We start from the raw sequence: 21,383 nt of genomic DNA on the forward strand, positions 1-21,383 counted from the left end.
GGGGTGGGACTTGTTATATAGCATTCTTATTGCCACCTGTATTCTTGGCCCCATCCCATTATCATAGAGATTCACGACTAGAACATGTTAGAGTAAGGAGAGAGACAGATGCCTCAGGGATTGATCAGACTGAAACAGCTTGGGAGCAATATACAGATTTCAACAAAGGATTCTTTTTCTTCATAGGTCCAGTCCAAAACAGTAAACTGATACGCAGGTTAACAAGGACTCTTGAGGCAGTAGTGAATGTGACTGCATCTGCCCTGGCGAACTTGACCCAGGAACAGTCTGCTATGAGACTTGTTGTTCTTCAAAATCGTCTCGTTCTAGACGTCATCTTGGCGGATAGGGGCGGAGCTTGTAGCGTGATCCGATCTAGTTGTTGCATTTTCATCCCAAATAATGCGCCATCTGTGTATGCAACGATAACAAGGCTCCACAAGATTGCTCATGGCATACATCAAGACCCAGGCACATGGACTTGGTCCAGTTGGCTCTGGGGTGTGATATCTGCTTGGGGATGGAAAGTGTTGTCCTTCCTAGGAGTGATCCTACTTATGATATTTGGTTGCTGTCTCTGTCTGCAGTGTGGCCGGCCATTTGCGGCCTGTGTGCAACTGCATGTGTTCCACAACCAAGTATACAAAGGGTTAAGGACGAACAAATGATGCTGTATGATCAACTATACGGTCTCATGAATATAGATGTATCCTGAAGGGTTACGTAGGGGACAAGGAGGGAATGAGGAAAATGAAATTTTGCCTGACCAAGATGCCCCCTACGTGTACCCTATGTTACATGTCTGTGCATGTCACCCATGCATATTTCTCTCAGTGGCCTGAATCACAAGGCCTCTGCATTACGTCCTGCATTAGGATGCCAGTCTTCAAGTCTCCCATGTAAGAAATATTAAGTTAGCGTTTAAGGCCCATGTAATTGCATTGTGCACTTTTAAATAAATCACGATGAACCTTTTTTTTGTGGTTCAGCCGTCTCTGAATTAAGGGTTTTTCATGGCTCAGACACTCTGAGAGCTACAATTACGTATCCCTGACCTCGCATACTTCTAGCTCAGCTGAGCAAGGGTTGCCAAGACAGTATATTTTGCTTAACAGTTATCTGCATGCCCGGTGAAAAAGGTAAACAGAACCCGTCCGCGAAAGATAGGGCCTAGCCTCTCTGTCTCCATTGAAGTAAATCACAGTGCTTGCATCCATTGAAAGCTCACAGCCCCCATGCAATGCACGAAGAAATATATGCTTTTTTCTGATTCTTAGCGATGAGCAGCCTTTGCTTCAGATAATACATCCCCTGACTTAAGATATCAGTTAGTACCAGACGTGCTGGTCGTCTTGACACTAAAGATCTCTCTACTAGACTGAAAGTCAGCTCTCCTCCCAGTTACACGTCAATTGCACGTCATGCTCAAATTGCGTGCACAAGTAGGGCAAAGTTCCAGCCTGCCATGTAACTCCTCCTCTATGTAGCCACCCACCTATCACCCACCTGTGACTCATCAAGTGTACACCCTCATGCACGCCCACATGCTCTTATCTCTTTCTTTCATGCTCTGCCTGGAGCGCTCCTCCCTATGTACAAGGAAAAATGTATATATGTGTTGTTCTTTGTAAATAATGTTAGAAGACCCTTCCTGAACCTCAGTGGTGATGGAACAGATTCTCCCTTAACTCGAGTTATTGGAATAAAGCCCTTTTAACTTGGACACCACGGACTCTCTGCCTCTCATTTGATACATGCTAATTGTTAATGCCTAGAAATTATGCCAGGGTAATTATTTTATTTACCACAGTACCCACACTCACTGAAAATGAGCCGGTACAGCCTGAATATCCAAATTAACATTAGCAACAACTTCATCTCTCCATACAGGGGGAACTTCTCTCATAGGATACTGCTTCACTTTCCTCCTAACAAAGGAATCAGGTTTGTGCAATTTCTGAGGCGGTAACCTAGATCTGAAAGCAAGTATCGTCTCTACAGCGTCTGTAACATCAGACTCCACTATCGTCCCTTTAGCAAATTCTGACTGGACATCAAGCACTTCCTGCGGAATCGGATCCAACTCGTTATCTTCCCATTCCTGACGAAGGAAAGTACACATTACATCAAAAACATACCTTTGCTTAGGCGGATCCCACTGAAAGAAAACATTCATAACCGCTTGCAAATCATACCTAGAAGCATTTAAAACCCATCTACGAGCCAGTAGACCCAACACTGTCCGCTCTTCCGAACTAGGAAGCTGACTATGACTCTGCTTACGTTCCGAAACAGGGGTCATATTCAGTGACCCAAACAATGGAGACAAAAGATTAGCAACAGTCTAAGTCATTCGTTTTCGAGCAGAAGGAGAAAAAGCAGACATAAGGACAGGAGAATGAGTATTTGGAGGCAAGAGAGGCGTAGGGACAAGAGTAGCAGGAGTTGGAGATACAGAAATGGAAGGCAAAGGAGTTTGAGGCAAAGCTGGTGACAAGGCTGGCGACCCTAGGCGGGGTTGCACCATAGGAGGGAGAACATTCTGTAAAGCAACGGGTGGCTGAACAACAGCAGGGTGCTGAACAACAAAGGGTGCAATAAACGGGGGGTAAGGGAGGCGCAGTAGCACCCTGCACATAAGGGGGTGGCAATCTCAATAAATGAGACATCAAAGGATCTTTTTCCGGATCTTCAATCACTTTTGGAGGAGAAGGCGGCAAGGCCGGATAACATTTATCGATGGCCATGCAACGTTGTCTATCTAAGACTTCACTCGCACACTCTTCTCCATCTTCCTTAAACTGCCTAGCAGCTTGTAGTACTGACATATTCTTATCTTCCTATCTCTCTTTGCTTGCTTAATTTCTCGCTGTTTGGCTTCCTTACGCCAAAGGCGGAATGAGTCAAATATCGCCGGCCGGGCTTTCTTCCTAAATAGCGCAACTTCCAGATTATCTAAAATATTTAATTCGAAACTACCATATTGGGGCCATCGTAAAACCCCATCTTTCCTTGTATAGCGGACCCACACTTCGTTATAAGTGATAGGACCCACTCCGTGTTTTGAATAGAGCTCATAAGTCGGAGTTCCAACCGGAGGTATCGGACTCGAATCCTCCAATCGGGAATCCCTGTTGCAACCACAACTAAACCATTTCCTAATTTTGCTAAGACCAGGCATCTTACAGCTCACTAATCTAGCTTTAAACTTCAAGGGGTTATCAACTATCGATACACTCGTAAATATACGAGCCCCTCTGCTTCGATTGTTGCAACGACTGAATCAAAACCAAGAAACAAAACAAAGTCGTGGGAGCGACCCACTTATACTTAACCAAAATATCTGTCACGCCACCAGAAGACCGTCTATCGTCTCACTTTACAAAGGATCAATCAAGGGTCCAAGACAGGGCGACAGTCAGGGCAGCAGTCCTTCCTAGCCGTTGGAAAGCGGGAAGCCTCGCAGAAAAGACCTTCGGTCCACGTCGACATGCAGGGGTCAATGAAGTGGCGGCCTTCCTCCAGAATTTCCTCACGTGGCTCCTCACGATCCTCGGGCTTGGACCGGTACCGCTGAAATCGCTCCATGTTGGGCGCCAACTGAAGAAACGGGTTTTTAGAACCCAGCGGCGCCAGGGGCACGCCCAAAGTCTTCGGATTCACCTGTCTTGGTATACAGAGACACGGAATACTTCTAGGTGGCGTCAGAGATCAAATTTATTAGCTGCAGCTAGTAACAGTAATCCCAGCAATACAACACGGTGTACAACTCAGGAAACTGCTCAAATTCGTAGAGCAAGACATCACTTTTTATACATATTTTACTTATTATACATGTACACCCACTGCGACAAATACTGACAAATGAAATACATTTTCCCACACATTATCACATTGCAAAAAGCTCAGTTTACATTGTACCAACCCACAAGTTAATTATTAGGAATGTCCCAAATTCAATTTCCACAAGCCGGACAAACCCATAATTGAAAGCACTACCCATGTAATGAAAAGTCGTAAGAAAAGAAACAATTCAGATGCTGAATAGGATAAGATATGTGCAAGGAAACTAAAGTTAACGATCTCCTGAACATTGATTGGCAATCTCAGACAACGATCAGCTAGAGAAATTGGCTTCGCAAAAGGGTCAGTTTCAGGTGACGGGGTCAGCGTCCTGCAGTTCACTCACAAGTCAGAAAAGGCCTAGTTAATGCGTACATGAACAACGAGGCCCATGCAACTTTGTTCGTTCGGTTACCTCCACAGCTTACGTGAGGGCAACACCAAATGTCGTCACGAACAACTAAAAAAAAATGGAGTCTGGTCCCGAAAATCACTGAACCTCACCTGCCATAGGAGTGACTTATAGGTGTATATGTGTCTAGATATAACGTTAGACATAGGAATACTATATCTAAGCAAGAGGTGATTACACGACCTTGCCCCAGCTGAGTGATCAGCCAGTTGTGTCAGTTTGGATGGCCAGCCAGGGGTGGCAAAAGATATGCTGCACCTCCTGGTAGGCCTTGGGTGCACCTATGCCCTGGGTACCTATAGTACACTGTACAGGGACTCATAAGAGTGACCCAAATCCCAATTGGTGATGTACCTAAAGTACATGGTGTGAAATTTAGAGAGTGAACAGCAGGGCTGTGGGTCTGATTAGCAGGCCCACAGCCACATTAAGTCGAAAACCAGTGAAGCAAAAAGCAAAAAATCGGATGACCATAGGAAAGCAGACCCTACTCTCCTACATAACCCCTCCCCCCCAAACGCAGGGACATTAGACTAACCTTGACCAGTTGTGTCTTCATGTTCTAAGTGGCAGTACCTGGAGAGACCATCTGCATTGCCATGGTCAGTCCCTGGTCTGTGCTCCACTGTAAAGTCCATCCCCTGTAGGGAAATGGACCACCTGAGCAGTTTGGGATTTTCACCCTTCATCTGATTTAGCCACAAGAGTGGCTTATGGTCTGTCTGAATTTTGAAGTGAATGCCAAACAAGTATGGTCCCAACTTCTTCAGGGCCCAAACCACAGGAAAGGCCTCCCTCTCAATAGCTGACCAACCTTTCTCTCTAGGGGTCAGCCATCTGCTAATAAAAGCAATGGGCTGGTCTTGACCATCTAAATTAGGTTATGAAAGTACAGCTCCCACCCCCAACTCAGAAGCATCTGTTTGGACAATAAACTCTTTGGAGTAGTCAGGACTCTTTAAAATAGGTGCAGAGCACATGGCCTTCTTCAGGTCATCAAATGCCTTTTGACAGCTAACTGTCCACTGAACCTTTTTTGGCATCTTCTCAGAAGTCAAGTCATTGAGTGGTGTCACAATGGACCCATAGTTCTTAACAAACTTTCTGTAGTAACCAGACAGGCCCAAAAAAGCTCTGACCTGTGTCTGGGTGGTTGGAGGAGCCCTGTCCTTGATGGTCTGGATCGTACTCTCCAGTGGTTAAACCTGACCTCCACCTACAAGGTGGCCCAGGTACACAACCTTACTCGGCCCTATCTGGCACTTTGTGGTCTTGATAGATAGGTCTGCCTTCTGCAGGGCCTCCAAAACCTTCTTCAGGTGGATCAGGTGATCCTCCCAGGTGGAGCTGAAGACAGCAATATCATCCAGATAAGCTGCACAAAAGTCATCCAACCCAGTGAGGACTTGGTTCACCAACCTTTGGAAAGTGGCAGGTGCATTCTTCAAGCAAAAGGGCATTACCACAAATTGATAATGACCTCCTGGGGTTGAAAAAGCAGTTTTGGCCTTGGCATCCTCAGCTAACCTGATTTGCCAATAGCCAGCTGTCAAATCAAATGTGCTCAGAAACTTGGCAGAAGCCAATCTATCAATGAGCTCATCTGCTCTTGGAATTGGGTGAACATCTGTCCTAGTGACAGCATTGAGACTTCTATAGTCCACAAAGAACCTCATCTCTCTCTTACCATCTTGGGTATGAGGGTTTGGTACTAGGACTACTGGGCTGGCCCAGGGGCTCTCTGATGGCTCAATTACTCCCAACTCGTGCATTTTCTGTACCTCAGTCTTTATACAGTCCCTGACATTGTCAGGTTGCCTGTAGATCTTACTCTTCACAGGCAGACTGTCCCCAGTGTCCACCTCATGGGTGAACCAGTTAGTCTGACTAGGTGTCAATGAAAACATATGTCTGTAGGCCTGTAGAACTTGTCTGCAGTCCCATTGCTGCTGGTCAGTGAGGCTGCCAGCTAAGGCCACACCGTCAACTGAACCATCATCAGGGTTCTGAGTCAACAGGTCTGGGAGAGGGTCACTCTCTTCCTCTTGTCCCTCATCTGTAGCCATGAGCAAGCCCATGTCTGCCCTGTCAACATATGCTTTGAGTCTGTTGACATAGAGCACCCTGTGGGGGCTCCTAGGGGTTCCAAGGTCCACCAAGTAGGTGACCTCTCCCTTTTTCTCAACAATGGTGTGGGGTCCAGACCATTTGTCCCGGAGTGCTGCTGGGGCCACTGGCTCTAATACCCACACCTTCTGTCCTGGCTGGTACTCAGTCAGTACAGCCTTTTGGTCATGCCAAGCTTTTTGAAGTTCTTGGCTAACCTCAAGGTTTTTAGAAGCCTTCTTCATATACTCAGCAATCCTGGAGCCGAGACCAAGTACATAGTCCACTATGTCTTGTTTAGGCTTTTTGAGAGGTAACTCCCATCCTTCCTTCACCAGACATAGGGGTCCCCTTACAGGATGCCCAAACAAAAGCTCAAAACGGCTGTAGCCAACCCCCTTTTGTGGGACCTCTCTGTAAGCAAACAGAAGGCAGGGTAGAAGGATGTCCCATCTTCGCCTAAGCTTTTCAGGTAAACCCTTGTCATACCCTCGAGGGTCTTGTTGAATCTTTCAACAAGCCCATTGCACAGTAGATGGTAGGGTGTGGTGAATTTGTAATTAACACCACACTCCTTCCACTTAGCAGTCAATTACCCAGACATGAAGTTTGCACCTCTGTCTGAGACAACCTCCTTTGGAAAGCCCACTCTTGAGAAAACTCCCAGGAGGGCTCTTGCCACAACAGGTGCTGTTGTGGTCCTTAGGGGAATAGCTTCTGGATGTCTGGTGGCATGATCCACTACCACCAGTATAAATATGTGCCCAGAGGCTGTTTGGGGATCCATTGGTCCAACAATATCAATCCCAACTCTTTCAAAGGGTACCCCCACCACAGGTAGTGGTATGAGGGGGGCCTTTGTTGTGCCACCTGATTTGCCACTGGCTTGGCAGGTCACACAGGAGCGACACAACTCCTTAGTATCCTCTGACATATGGGGCCAGTGAAAGTGAGGGACAAGCCTGTCCCAAGTCTTGTTCTGGCCTAGATGTCCTGCTAAGGGAATATCATGGCCCAAGATAAGAAGGAAGCCCCTAAATTGCAGAGGCACAACCAACCTCCTGGAAGCACCAGGCTTAGGGTCTCTAGCCTCTGAACAAAGGAGCCCATCATCCCAATACACTTTATGGGTACCTTGAGCATTCCCGCAGCCTCAGCAGCTGCTTGCTGTCTGAGGGGTTCAAGAGAGGGGCAGTCTAACTGTGCCTGCCTCAAGTATGCCCTTGAAGGTCCCCATGTCCCCAGAAACTCAACTTGTTCAGGTTCAAGCTCTTCCAGGACAGTTCCTTCAGGAGTCTCAGAATCAGCTTCCTGAGAAGGCTGATCCTCACTTGAGGTCAGGGGGAAAGGCACTGCCTTAACCCTACTGCTCTTTCTCTTGGATGGCACTTGGTCCATAGTTTCAGGATCCAAGGCCTGTTCAGTTTGGCACTGTTTGGCCTGTGACCTGGTCACAGCAAGGACATGTGCTGATATGCCTAACATCTCTGCATGAGTCCTATACTCCACTTCTGACCATACTGAGTTTTCTAGATCATTGCCCAAAAGACATTCAACTGGGAGGTCTGCACTTACCACAACTCTTTTTTTTTGTTGCAGAGTTTTATATAGCGCGAACTAGACCCGAACCGAATCAGGTATCAGAGCGCTTTTTCACAGCACCAGTTACGTTACATGAGGACGGACACACATTCATTTTAGGCACGGGGAGATTAAGTGATTTGCCCAGAATCACAGGAGGTTTTGGCGTTGTTACCGAGACTCGAACCCAGATCCCCAGGTCCGAGGTCGAGCGCCCTAGCCGTTAGGCCAACTCCTCTCCCCTCCTCTCTTTGAGGCCAGTTACCCCTCCCCAGGAGAAATTAACAACTGCCACACTATGTGTAATAGTGACATTGCTAGCATTGGTCACCAGGTAATTATCACCCAGTACAATCTGTCCAGGGTCCACAAAGTTAGATCATAGTGACACTGGCACATGTGTCCCTGTAGGCTTGAGTCACTTTATCATTAATCAAAGGTGTCTGTCTGTACTTGCCCAAAGTATTGGGACTCACAGTAGTGGTCATAGCCATGTCCACATCAAAGATCAGAACAGCCTGAGTAGGAATCCTCACTAGGCCAGAATCCACCTCAGTACCCATGGTTAACCCCACTATAGCCTTGGTTTGGGAACTACCACTGCTGATTGTCCTAGGGAGTGCCGTTGCCTTAGGGGCTGTAGTGGTAGGGGCTGTACCTTTCTTGGTGCACTCACTAAACCAGCGAGAGGCAGTTTTACAATAATTACACCAAGGTTTCTTTGGACCTTCTTTCTTCTTTTTCTTGGAATTTTGGAACCCCCCCTCATTAGAAGTATTTTGGGGGCCTGAAGAAGACTTCTGGTCTTTTTGTTTCTGTTCTCCACCCTTTTGGTCTGCCTTTTTCTGATCACCACCTTGGTTCTGGGGCTTCTGCTTAACCCTAGTTCTGACCCATTTGTCTGCCTTATTTCCCAATTCTTGGGGAGAGGTCAGATCTGAGTCAATCAGGTGTTGGTGCAACAACTGGTTCTGACAATTATTAAGGATTTGTTCTCTCCTGATCAAATTATACAATCCTGTTTAGTCCTTAACTTTACTTCCCAGCAACCAACTTTCCAGAGCCTTAGTGGCACAATCAACAAAATCAGTCCAGTCCTGAGTCTGTGTCTTCTGGGTATCTCTGAACATCAACCTGTACTGTTCAGTGGTTAGGCCAAACCCATCAATTAGAGCACTCTTCAGGACAGGGTAGTTATTCGCATCCGCATCACTAACTGTGAGGAGCTTATCTCTGCCTTTTTATTCAAAGGAGAGCCACAATATAGCTGCCCACTGACTCTGGGGGACCTGCCGGACTTTGCAGGCCCTTTCCAAAGCAGTTATCCATTTGTGGATGTCATCCCCAACTTTGTAGGGGGGCACTATCTTACTCAGGTGCCTAGTATTCTCTTGGGACCTGTCTTTATCCTTAGGGATATTGCTGCCACCAGTGGGTTGTGACCTACTCAATTTCTGCTCTCTAGCTAGGGCAAGCTTCTCTTTGGCAAGAGCAACCTCTAGTTCTTGCCTCTCGATCCTTGGATTAGCTTCCCTCATCCTAGCCTGATGTTCTCTCCTTTCAGGAGAGGCCATCCTTCTCTGAGCAAGGGTATTGGATCCCCTATAGGCATTAGAGTGGTGGGAATCACCTGATTGGGACCTCCTCCTCCCATACCCCTGGTCAGGTCTACTAATAGGTCTGTATGGGGTTAGCCCATTCTCAGCCCCATGTAGGCTTAGGTTAGCCTGGCTAAGTCTCCCCACTTGGACCTGGCTATCTTGGAAAACCTCTTCTTCAGATTCTTCCTCTGGTTCATCCTCATTTTCACCTATGATAGTGGGGTCTGATGCATCATCTGTAGAGGGAAAGACCTCTTCTGCATGAACTGAGGTACCTTGTCTAGAGGCCTTCTCATCATCAGCCCTATCTAGGAGCTCTATTAGGTGGGGGATGGTAGGGTTGGAACCCTGTTTCTATCTCCTTGAGGCACACAAGTGTCTCATCTCTTGGAAATTGAGCATTTCATATCTAGAGGATGCCCTGGGAGGGTCACCTCCCACAGGAAGAGTCATATTTGGCTCACCTGTGTTAGACATGATTCTAGTGAGGTGTGGTGTGTGCACCTACCTACACTATGTGTTTCCTACTAGAACCTCTCTAGGTTGTAGTCAGGGTGTGCTAGGCCCTTTGGTCTACAATAACTAAGTTCAGTAGCACCTTATGTATTCTAAGTCTTGTTATATGTACCTATGGTACCTAATGTGATCTTTCAAATAATATCTCAAAGATTACAATTGGTAAAACAACAGCAAGCTCAAATCCCAACCGCTGCACACCAATGTGAGAAGTTGGCCTGGTATATGATGTTCAATATTCTAGTGAGCACCTTGCACCAGTCCAAACAACCCTTATGGTGATGGTTGTAAAGTCAACCTTATAGACCAGCTATTCTAGTGGTATTATGGACAAAAGCAGTCTTAGGCTAAACTCAGGAGGGCATGTGAAGCCAGCTGTTTTACCATATGCAATCCCTTTAATACCAAATGAAAGGACACCACACAGGTTATATATTCAAAATATATATGTATTTATTTCTAAATCGATCCTCTGAACTTTTTATGAGAACAGAGGCACAAGCGCATACAAGTAACTTAATATAACATACAATAAGTTGCACAAATATTGATAGGCCCTGGTGGCCCGCTAAACCATATACTAAAATAGTGGTATAAGAACCACGTCACGAACAATGGAAAGGCCTAGGGCCTTGGGAATCGCTGGGGCTACACTGGACTAACAATTGTTAGGGAGCAGGAGGCCCACGGGATGCGGGTGCAGAGTCTAAATGCACACGCGTGCACACATAGAAGTCAATGGGTGCGTAAAATTAGAAAGTTAAAGAGTTAAGAGTCTTCCGACTGGACTAGAAGCTAACCACTTGAAACTAGGACACTAGGAGAGTTAATCTTCACAGGAGCACCGCAGTACTCACGTTACCTCACCCACAGGAAGCGGGTGCATAGGTCCCAAAGTGTGTCGGGTTTCGTCGTGGAGTTCTATGGAGCCTTGGAGAAAAGATGCTGCAGGCGACCAGGAGAGAAGAGTCCGGTTGGATCCAACGGTGGATTGAGGATGAAGAGTACCTGAAAGCAGAGGGGACAGAGTCTGGGTCACTAGCCAGTGACCAGGAAGGAACCAGGAAGGAACCAGGCGATGTCGGGAAGCAATCAGGTGATGTTGTGAAGCTTGTCTCTGCAGCCACATGGACCAGGAGGTGTCGATGACAACCAGGAGCTGGGTACGGACTGTCTTACAAAGGCTCTCGCTGTTGGCGGTGTCGGATCTTGATTCAGAGTCAACAGGCCTTGGCAAATGCAACCCACACAGGAATAAAAGATGGCTTCTTACTCAGGCCAGCAAGGACTGAGGGGTTTCTCCTTCGCAGGGAAGCAAGGGCTAGTCTGGAGCAATCAGACCAGTGGTGTAGATTTCAGATTTTTTCGTCACAGAGGCCACTAGCCAACAGGCAATTCACCAGACAGACGCGTTGAGCAGGAAATTGCAAAAGGCCCCACGCAGCACTCGGTGAGTGTGGAGAGGTGATCTTCAGTGCAGTTGGTGCTCGGGGATGGGACTTCTCAATCCCCAATGCACAACTTCCAGGGGGCCTCAGAAGTTGCACGGAAAGCAATTCGCTGGCTTTCCAAGATGGCTGGTCCGACGTCTCTCGTCGCCTCCATGGGTCTCAGCTTTGCTGTAGCTGTAGATCGGGCTGTTGGATGTCTGGAAGTCTGGGTCTTGTCAGGCTCTGTTTTCAAGCTCCGGCGGGAGCAACGACAAAGCAAACCATTGAGCGCTTGATGGTGCCTGCTTGCACAGGGTGGTCACTCCTTGACCACAAGGGAGATTCTTCAGTCTTCTACGTCGAGTAGGATGTCGAAGGTCCAGAGTTTTGTATCAGAGTTTCAGTCAGGATATATCTAAAGTTTTGGGACTCAGCTCCTACCTATATACCAAATCTAGGGGCTGGATTACCTGCTAGGTCCCTCCAATGGGTGGGACCCAGGAATGGGGTGGTTACACCCCTTTCCCTTTGTCCAGTTTCGTGCCAGAGCTGGGGCTGGAGTGCCCCAGCACCGGTTTGACCTGGACTATGCATGGGACACCTTGTGTGCCCCAGGCAGTGCCTCATTTCATTCAGCTCTCCCTGCCCCAATACACTATAGCCTGTCTGGGGTAGTGCTAGCACCTCCCTGTGACAGGAAACCTATTGTCCACGCCTCCCTCGCTGGAAGGACTCCCAGCAGCAGGAGGTCAGACTTGTGTCTGTGGCAGCAGCATCCATTTTGTGATGCTGAGGCTCTGGTTAACTTTAACCGGGATTAATGGAAGTAACATGTCTTCTCCCTCTAGAAGGGTGGAATGCTACCCCCATCGCCAGGACTAGTGAGGGGGTAGTATTCCAAAGCGTATGACACCTTACACGACATGTTTTGATAAAGCCAAACCAAAATTAGCATCTGACCGCGAGGTACATAATGCACTTAAGAGTATATGGTTTGGCAATATCCTAGAGAAGCTATAAGGACATGGTTACGAAAGCTGCAGAGAGGCTCAGCTCATGCTAGAGCCCCATCTCACATAAAACCAAGCACTCTGCCTTCAGGATTGTTAAGGCCTGCCATAGGAGTGACTTATAGGTGTATATGTGTCTAGATATAAGGTTAGACATAGGAATACTATATCTAAGCAAGGGGTGATTACACGACCTTGCCCCAGCTGAGTGATCAGCCAGTTGTGTCAGTTTGGATGGCCAGCCAGGGGTGGCAAAAGATATGCTGCAGCCCCTGGTAGGCCTTGGGTGCACCTATGCCCGGCCCCTGGGTACCTATAGTACACTGTACAGGGACTCATAAGAGTGACCCAAATCCCAATTGGTCATGTACCAAAAGTACATGGTGTGAAATTTAGAGAGAGAATAGCAGGGCTGTGGGTCTGATTAGCAGGCCCACAGCCACATTAAGTCGAAAACCAGTAAAGCAAAAAGCAAAAAATGGGGTGACCATAGGAAAGCAGATCCTACACTCCTACAATAATGATGCACAATTGTTATTTATTGCTAGAGGGGGCAGAAGGTAATAAACAGACTACTTATGTTTCTGTGCTGATCACAATGTAACCGTTTTCTACGAATGTGGATATTCACAGTGGACGCATATGGGATATCTGTACATTGGAATGCAATAAAATATCTGCAGGGTTGTTGTGACATAACTTGAACCCCACCAGGACAATGGGGAAATTGTAAATGTCAACGGAGCATCGAAATAGAGTAATTGGCTTGTGCTATTCATCTTGTCACTGATATGTTGAATGATATGTGTAGTCTGAAATAAAATAACAAACAGTTCTAAAACTGCTGGCTTCTAAACTGTTTAAATCCGAAGTTTGTGAAAGGGTGCAATTAGTATGTTTTGTAGAATATCATTATATATAGATGAATAGACAGATAGATAGATAGCTAGATAGATTGATAGATAGATAGATAGATAGATAGATAGATAGATAGATAGATAGATAGATAGATAGATAGATAGATAGATAGATAGATAGATAGATAGATACATGGATTGAATATGTAACAGATAGCTATTTATTTATTATGTCACCAAAATGTGATGATTTCCTTAAGTATTTCCTTTAGTATTTAACTGGGTGATTTGTAAATGCAACTACAACCCAAAGAGAAAGCTTTATATTATATGTTATGTTTAGTGGCTTTTCACTGAATTACAAATCTGTAATTTGCCAGCATTATGTCACTTCCATGGATTAGGAGATTTGTAAACGGACTGCTTGTAAACTGACACCAAAGACAGACTTCAAATGTGTACATATATGCAATCAGTCAAAAACATAGGGGCATATTTACAAAAGAAGTGAAGCTTGTGTTGAGGAGAAGGATTGTTTATGTGCAGGAAGGTGTCCCTTCCTGCACATAAACAATCTGAAATGGTGTTCTGTAACTTCTATGTGTGCTGCTTTGTGAGGCACACATAGAAGTTGCAACTCGTGAAGCACACATAGAAGTTGCAACTCGTCATTTTTTTATGATTGTTGATGTGCAGGAAGGGGCTCCTTCCTGCACATAAATAATCAATGGTGTTTTGCTGTTTCTATGTGTGCTGCACAACAAAGCACACATAGAAACAGCAAAAACAAGTAAAAATAAAGCATTTCTCCTCGTTTCGCCAGGGTAAGACCAGTTTTTCCCTCGTCTTAATATTGGCTCTGCTTCATATTTATATCGTCACAGTAACGCCACTAAAAGTGACGATCCTGTGACGATAGGGACTTGGAAATATGCCTCACAATTTTGATTTCACTTCCCCCTTATTGCTTGTTGCTTCAAATATATTCCTTGTGCACTAGGAAAATAAAACCCTCTCATCAGACTTCTGCCCATGACCCAGGTCCACACAGCCTTTAGCGCTATGCAGCAGCGCTCCGACTTCACAAGTCACTCGTGGTTCGTTTTTAGAGGCAATTTGTGTACGCACTTTTAAGCACCCATTCCCAGTTAAAGAGGTAGTGATCACCACACTCTGGGTGACACAGTATTCCGACACACAGGTGTGCAAAGCGTTCACTCATTGGGAGAGCCCTGCACACTTTGGCTACACAAACATGGTTTGTGTTATGCTTAATTTAGTAATTGCACAATTACTTGTCACAGGGCAGACTGCTTGAACCAAAAGGGCCCATCTGCCACAGACAGCTTTGCCCACTGAGAGCTTAAGGTCACTCGCATCCACACAAGGCACTCTCAGTCTTCGTCCCTCAGAGGTCGATGACTTGCGTGCCGAGTTCAAGGACCGATAGACCATTTATGCTCTGGTGGGCACTATACACACGCGCCCTTGCCATGCACAGTTTTCTCATCAATAATTTTACTGCAAATGTTACAGCAATATTATCAATGATGTCATAGAAGATGTCATGAGTGAAGTAATATCTGGGGTAATTAGCAGCGCATGGCAAGGACCCGAGTTATAGTTATCCTAGGCCTGCTGTGGTCCATGCAGGTAACAGCGATGCAGCGGTGGGGCCGGGTGGGGGGAGGTAGGGTGGGATTTCGAGGGACGATGCTGAGGGGAAATTAAATAATTAATAAATTTTTCCTCAGCATTGTCCATCAGAATCCCATCCACCCGGCATCACAGTGTTACCTGCACAGACCGCAGCTGCCTTAGGGCAGGAGTTATAGTTACTTGAAATAACTCTAACTATGTGTTATAATGTGCTTTAGCAGCAGAATTTCTATGTTTTGCGTGTGTATCTGAACCTAATTACAATGTCCCTGTAACATCTGGTTTTTAGTGAATTTCTAAGGTTTTTAAAAATTCTATTTCCTAACTATAACATCCCTGTAATCTTTGGTGTTTTCTGTTTTTTTTTTTTTCGTGAAATAAAATACGTTAGGTAAAATGCCCATCGCAATGCATGGTGGGGGGGGTTGTATGCAGGACCTGGCTTGGCATTGTGCTGCCCCCACCCAAGCTTGCTGCTCCTACCAACCCTGCTCCTTTCCATTCATTGTCCAAGTCTATGCCCCTGCTCCCTCATTACAGCCCTGTGTGCCGTTGTCAGCCGCTACCCTTCCCACCTTCAATGAACAGTTTGCTGCCATTTTCACCTCCTCTCTATCATCTATTGTCCAAGTCCATACCCCAGCCCCCTCCCTTCTGCCCTGCATGGTCCGTTGTGCTGCCTCTGCCCCCTCACTTAGCTTGATGCCCCTGCCCACTCCTCCTGCCCTTCTTTACCCAATTCTATGCCCCATCATTGCCCTCCCGCTTAGCCTCTGTGCCAAGCTTGCTGCCCCTACCCTTCTTCCCCACCCTATGCTGTCTGTGTATATGCCCCTGCTCCCTCCCTTTTGCTCACCATGTCCCATAGACCATACACTGCCCCTCAAATCTGCTCTGAGAGTTCTGTTGATATGCCACTGCCCCCCCACCTGCCTAGCATGGTCAGATGACTGCCTCCTGCCCCTGCCACCTCTACCCTGCCTGTCCTTGTTCCATGTCCCTATCCCCTCCCTCCTGTCCTCCATGTCTCTTTTTGCTGACACTTCCTTCTGCACTCCATGCTCTGTTGTGCTGTATCTTTTCCTCCTGCGTGGTCTGTTGTGAAGGCCCTTCCCCTGCCCCTTCTTGCCAGTGTCCAGCCCCTACCCATCCCTCCTGTCCTCCATGGTCCTTTGTGTATTCCCATGCTCCCTTCCTCTTGCCCATCATGGCTGTTGAGCTGCCACTAACAGTCCTACTTGCTATGCATTGCCTTCTGTGCTGCCACAACCCCTCACGCCTGCCCTGTGGGGTCAGCTTCCCACCCCTGAAGCCCCCAACCCTCCCACCTTCTCTCCATTGTCCGTGTGAATGCCCTTATAGTCTAACTGTTGCCCTCCATGGTGTGTGGTGCTTCTGGTGCCCATCCCACCTGCCCTAAATAGTCAGCTTGCTGCTCCAGCCCTGCCTCCTTGGCCCTGCACTCCATTTTCCATGTGCAGGCCCCTGTCCCCTCCTTCATGCCTTGTCTGATCCGTTGTTGTGCCCCTGCCCCCACCCTCCTGCCCTTTATGGTTCGCTATGCTGCAACTGTCTCTCTTGTCTGTCCGGTGAATATGGCGCTCTACAACAAATGCTTTCACAAAGTATTCCATTACATCGCAGTCATTACAACAACCGTGTTGTTTCTACACAATCCATTACATCGCAAGTCATTTCAACGACTTGCTGTAGGGGGCACACTGGACTTAGGAATAGTATAATTTACTATTCCAGCTCCAGTGTTTGCAAAAGTAGGGAAGGTGTTGGAATAGTAAATTATACAATTTCTTAGGTTAGCGCGCCCCCTACAGCAAGTCGTTGAAATGATTTGCGTTGTAATGGAGCGCATAGAAACAACGCAGCTGTTGTAACAACCGCGTTGTAATGGATGCACGTTGTGTTAACAGCATTGTAAATGCTGTTTCCCCTGTCTGGTATCGTCTGCTTACAGCCCTTTTCTTTTTCACCTCTGCAATCTGTTGTCCATGTGCATGGCCCTGTCCCCTCCCTACTGCTTTCCACGGTCAGTTGTGCTGCACTGCCATCCCGCTTACCCTGTGCCGTGTATAGTCCTGACGCAACCTCTGTATGGTCAGTTTGGTGCCCCAGCTCCTCTCCCTCCTGCCCTCTGTTAGCAAAGTGCATGTCCCTAGCCCATTCCTCCTGCTCTCAGTGATTCAATGTACCATACTTGCAAACATTTTAAACGTGTTAAGAGGGAGATTTTGAAAAAAAAAACTGGGGAATTTATTTTCCCTGTTGACTTACATTGAAAAAGAGGAAATTTTAGGCAGGCGACAGACAAAATAAATTTGTTTTGGGTTTAAAACATTGGGAGTCTCCTGCCTGAAACAGGTCCGCTGGCATGTATGGTTGTACTGCTACTGCCTCTTCTAGTGATGTCATGAGTGAAGTCACTGACCATGTCATGAGTGATGTATTATGTGAGGTCATAAGCAGTGCATTGCAGGGGCGCGAGTTATAGTTAGCTCAGTATAATTGCTGAATTTCTCTGATTTTGTACGAGTGAAACCTGATCCTTGTATAACGTCTCTGTAACCTTTTTTTTTCCAGTGAATATATATATATATATATATATATATATAGACAGACCCTCTGAGGTACTGGGTTTTTCAGAACCGGTACCGAACCGGTAACCCAGTGGTGTCAGGGTACACACCCAAAGACCTCGAGTACTTTCCTGATTTAGACCACAGAAACTCAGAGTCTTCTAGGTGAAGTCAAGAATCGATTTTATTGGCTGCAACCAAGTAACAGGTCCTAGAAGTACAACAACACGGGATGTATATTCTCAGGAGACTGCTCAATCTTACAAAGCCAGGCTTCTCTTTTTATACAAAATATTGTGCTTCAGGCAAACATTCTCCACATTTCAGTATACTATTCACATGTTTCCACTACAAAGAAAAAGCAGAGTCATGATGACAAGCCCACATTTCAGTTTGTCCAGCCCACAACAAATTACCCGGCAAGGCCCAACATTTCCATCAGATATCGGTGGACCCCCAATAAAAACGGGCACCTCCTTCTCGTAAAGCAAGTCAGAGAGAAAGGAACAGGGACAGGTGGGAGCAAGATTAGGCAGGGTGTGTGTGCGATGAAAAGGGTTTATGACATGTTGTGCCTTGATGCTATCTCGTTCGGCCACTGGGAGAGGAACTGACCAAACAGGTTCGGCCTGAGGCAAAGGTTTCAGCTTGCCCAGGTCAGAGAAAAGTCAATCAAGGTGTACATGTCCTTTGATATCGAATTTAGCTGTATTATAAGCCTATGTGAGGGCAACCCACAAAATTGCTGCTGTACACAAAATGGAAGCCAAGGGTTCAAGACGAAAATGACAATTTCGAGGTGAAATCGTCACTCGAATATGACGAAAATGCTTGTACATAGTGTACTAGCCATTTTCGGTCTTTTGATATAAAAATCGTCATGCTACGACAAAATTTTATTCACGAGTTCAGAATTTTCAGAACTACAAACCCTCCTTTTGCCCTTACATAGGCAATTAACCTATCCTCATGCTAATCTGAGTCCAGGTCTATGGGGCCGATTCACAGAACTAACTTAAGACAAAATCCTAAACTTTCTACTTTTGGTATTCACAGAAGTTAGGATTTTGTCTTAAGTTTGTCTTAAGACAAACTTAAGACAGACTTAAGACAAACTTAAGACAAAATCCTAACTTAAGTCTGTCTTAAGTCTGTCTTAAGACAAACTTAAGACAAAATCCTAACTTCTGTGAATACTAAAAGTAGTAAGTTTAGGATTTTGTCTTAAGTTAGTTCTGTAAATCAGGCCCTATATTCCTAAAGTCATTGAGATGTTGCTGTAACATCATTCTATTACTTAGTTTGTCTTTTGATACAGGTTTCCTTACACATGATGTAGCACAGAGGCCACATATTGCAGGAGCACACTGCACGCACAGACAGAACAGGAAAAGAATGGCTAAGACCATCCCAATGACCATCAGAATTTTCCATCCCCAGCCGGATATCAGTTCCCAGAACCATCCCATCAAAGACCAATCTCCTTTATCCACATGAATAGATTCAGAAATCTTATGCAGTTTAGAGATGGCCTGGTACACTGTTGGAGCGTTATCTGGAATGAAAACACAGCAACTCGATTGGATCAATCTACATACCCCACCTCGGTCTGCAAGTATGACATCTAATGCGACCCTGTTCTGAAGGGTCATAAGACGATCCGACTGGGGTGCACAGACATAATATCGACTCCAAAATATCGTTTGGACAGAATATCGAGTTTGAAATATCGTTTGGACAAAATATCGATAGGACAGAATATAGACAGCCAAAATATCGTTTTTAAGGTAAGTGAAGTAATATCGACTGTAAATAATATAGAAAGTGAAAATATCCAAGTATATAATCTAGATAGTAAAAAATATAGTTTTTTTAAATAATATTTAATTATTTATAGTGTTTTTTCATGTTATAATATGTGTGAAAAGTGTCATTTTATGTTATAATTATTTTTAATTAATGTTTTTTTTTAATTATTGTGTAATTTTATTCTGTAGCGGGTTGTGGGTTTATAGGGGAATAGGGTGGGAAGTAATTTAATTATAATTAATTAAATATGTAAATTTATTAATTGGTAGTAATATTTAATTAATTGGTAATTAAATAATATTTGTTAATTATTTAAAATTTAATTGGTAATTCATTTAATTTAATTGATTAATTGCTAATTATGTTAAATTAAATTATTTATTTCCTGTAGCGGGTTGTGGGTTTATAGGGGAATAGAGTGGGAAGTAATTTAATAATAATTAATGACATTTTTTGTAATTTTTGGGTAAAGGGGTATTTTTAGGGTTCAGGGTAAGTTTTTAGTTTTTGGGTAAAGGGGTATTTTTAGGGTTCAGGGTCAGTTTTTGGTTTTTGGGTAAAGGGGTATTTTTAGGGTTCAGGGTCAGTTTTTAGTTTTTGGGTAAAGGGGTATTTTTAGGGTTCAGGGTCAGTTTTGGGTTTTTGGGTAAAGGGTTTTTTTAGGGTTCAGGGTCAGTTTTGGGTTTTTGGGGTACAGGGGTACAGTGTAAAAATAAAGTAAAATTAAATTTACATTAATTTAATTTAATGAAATGAAATTAAATTAAATTATATTTAAATAATTTTAAATAATTTACATTAAAAAAATTATTATATACTTACCAATACGTTGTAATGGTAGTGCGTTGTAAAAGTTGCGTTGTAACGTCATATATCCACTGTTGCACTCTTTGCAGTGGGAATAGTAATTTTTACTCTTTTGTATTTGTACGTTAATAATATTGGCTATTATTTAATTACATTTTGTTACTATATATATATATGTTTTAAGAAATATGAATAAAAAAATTTTTTTTTTTACTTTCATTAATTATTTAATTATTAAAAGTTATTTTAAGTATTGTTAAGTATATTTTAGTAATTAATTTTTTATATTAATGTAATTAAACATTGTTTTTATTAAAGTCGATAATTTTTTACAACTATATTTTTGTAAACGATATTTAAAACTCGATATTTTTGTACTTACCTGTTTGTACATAGAAAGTCTATATTTTGTCAACGATATTCTTGAAGGTCGATATTTTGTCACTCGATATTATTTCAGTGATCCCCGACTGGAGCTCAGCAGTCAAGTTACTAAGGGCACCAGCAGTTTCAATTACGGTGGACTCAACCACCCTTGTCAATTGCCTTATGTTCCTGCTGTTAACCATGGGTCCCCAGAACGGCAGAAAACCCTTTACGAAGTCCCCAAATTCTTGTCCTGCAGTGTCTTCTTCGCTGAAGACACCTCTAACTATCCTTGTCTTGTGGTAATCTGCCGCCGCTGTGTAGGTGGGAGGCAGCAGGAACGAAACAAAACATGTGCCCGAAAAGTCAGGGGGCAACCATGTATAGGCTCTATCATGGCAGATGAAATAGGTACCCTTAGCTGCTAAGAACGGAGGGGAAGTCTGAGATGCAAAAACATATGTTTCAGTGCGTATGCTTTTCCCTAGCTGAGCTCTGGGATTCTTGCCAGTACCTTGCAGACACAGGTGACCCTGATGGGGTACAATCCAAATCGGGGAAGATCTCTTAGCTTGCTGTTTCTCACTCAGAGTAGCTCCATATCCGGTTACGTTCCATCCTATGTATACTAGTGTCTCATCTCTAGGGATAGTCTCGTAGGAAATATCTTCCTTAATCATGTCTACTATACCCTTGACTAGAGCACTATTCTTAGGATTGTCTTCCACAGAACGTAGGGGGTAGACTTCATGTGCATAGATGAACATTGTTCTGTATGCCCACACAGAACCATTG

Source organism: Lissotriton helveticus, chromosome 5_1 (genome assembly GCF_964261635.1).
Source record: "Lissotriton helveticus chromosome 5_1, aLisHel1.1, whole genome shotgun sequence".
NCBI lineage: Eukaryota > Metazoa > Chordata > Amphibia > Caudata > Salamandridae > Lissotriton > Lissotriton helveticus.